This window comes from Dendroctonus ponderosae, unplaced genomic scaffold (assembly GCF_020466585.1).
Source record: "Dendroctonus ponderosae isolate FM_Combo_2020 unplaced genomic scaffold, Dpon_F_20191213v2 Dpon_F_20191213_955, whole genome shotgun sequence".
Classification (NCBI taxonomy): Eukaryota; Metazoa; Arthropoda; class Insecta; order Coleoptera; family Curculionidae; genus Dendroctonus; species Dendroctonus ponderosae.
The window spans coordinates 2,898-4,813 of NW_026019177.1; the positions used below are offsets into that span (position 1 = coordinate 2,898).

Below are 1,916 nucleotides of genomic sequence, written 5' to 3' on the forward strand. Positions count from 1 at the left end.
ATACCATGTACAGGCGAAAATACCCGACTGGTCCATCTCAGGCGGTGGTTCATCTCTCCCGGAATTACCCTATCAATCTGTAACCCTACTGTCCTGTTAATTAAAATCAATTAACTATTCAATTATTAAAAATAATATATTTAAAGCTATTTTAAGCGCGTTGAAGATAAATACCTAACGCAAATTGTGACTTTTTACTTTTTAAAACTGACATGAACTGACACAACACTGACAGTTTCATTTAAATCACTTTAACCATGCTGTGCACAAACAAACGAACTTAAAATTAACCGAAAGTAAAGCAACTCAAAACTACGTGGCACACCACATTGTGTTGAATTCCCGAAAGAGACAAATAATCCGCCATCTGACTATCRAYGGGCTAGATAACCTCAATCAATTGGYGACGTTAGAAAAGATCCTCAACCATTTTCGAGCATAAATAAGTGGTTTTGGAAAAGCGAATTTCAAAAGCTTGTAAGTGTGTTTTGGCTTAATTTATGGACGACCACCCAGGAATTTTGTTCGCTGTAAGTGCTTAATTTGAAGTGTTCTTTCAGGCAAAAAAATAAAAAACTAAAAATTCGGAGGGAGAGAGCGACATCTATTAGAACAACSTAGATAATRTCAAGAAGTATTTTCATGAAACTAAAAATAGTCGAACGCCACTGGTAAAAGCAATAAGTACAAAGCACTCGCATACACAGACACAGAGCGTCGTCGTTCAGGGTTACCAATTAATTACGAAAACCGAGGAGAACGAGGCCAATACTCGCTCACGTGACTTCAGAGGTTGCTGACGTATGGCCTAGCAACAAACAGTTGAATAACATCGGTAATGTTTCCGACATCACCGACCAGGAGCTCAGAAATAGCGAGCGATAGTCGAAATCGAACACTTTCAAAGCCAGTAGACAAAACCTCCTGGTAGGATTGCCTATCTTCACGGTCAGAAAGAAGGGGACCACTTTGCCATGCGATTCGTTCTCTGGCTGGTAAATTAAAAAGGGAAAGGGAAGGTCCCGCCTAAGTCCCCACCCACCCAACGCGATGATTGGTAGAAAAGTGGCAGATGTTTTGAGTTAGTGTGATATTTCTCAGGTTTTTTTGTTGACGAAATGGCAAATTATGGCTTCAAATAAAGGTGGCTGTATTGCAGCTCATAAAAAGGACTCTTGGTATTTGGCCATTTTCAGACCCTAGTTGTAATGGGGTTTTAGTAAATTTAACTTTTATAAATCGTCCCGATTCATTAAGTCCTGTTGATCTGACTAAGTTGTATTCCTAGAAATTACATGGCTTATGTTCAGGAATACACAAACTAGCCAGTGCACTGCCGGATACCAAGAAGAACTAACTTTAAATATATATATATATATGAATTAAAGTAGAAGTTCTTAATAACAAATACGTTAGTAAATGACAATAAAAATTAAATTTGGAAAATTGTTTTAAATTGTAGATAGTTGATCGCATTTGAAAAATGTGAAGAAAATTTCCAATTTGGCCTTTCTTTGACAGTCCTCTCCTTCTGAAAAAGTCTTTACTTTTATTTATTTTTTATTTTCTTTATTATTTTCCATTTTTGTTCGCTTACCTGTCAAAGATTTAGTTGGCGTAGGTAAGTCAAAAATCATTTACTTACGGAATTTTAAAAGATTTGTATTTGAAAATAGTTTGCTTAAAATACTCCCCTGCTTGATGTTGCCCTGAATCGATCGCAACTAGGTATGACACAAACCAGTATTTTTCAGTCACAGGTTCCATGTGTGCTGTTCCAACCTCGTACCTGTTCCAAGTATCTGTGATTTTTTGGCACCTGTTATTTTGGCCCATGATAAATATTGGTTTGTACCTGAAACCGGGCTGAAGCGTATTTTGAGTCCAGTCGGATTAGACTTTAAAAGGCCTGTTTC

The 1,916-nt window shown here is 37.2% G+C and overlaps 1 long non-coding RNA gene across 1 annotated transcript; it reads left to right on the forward strand.

The window, feature by feature from the left end:
* The first annotated feature begins 241 nt into the window (after nt 1–241).
* On the forward strand, nt 242–1,446 carry LOC125505719. The gene is made up of 2 exons (XR_007282347.1): nt 242–477; nt 561–1,446. It is a non-coding gene; the product is annotated as an uncharacterized LOC125505719 (long non-coding RNA).
* Nucleotides 1,447–1,916: the final 470 nt, after the last annotated feature.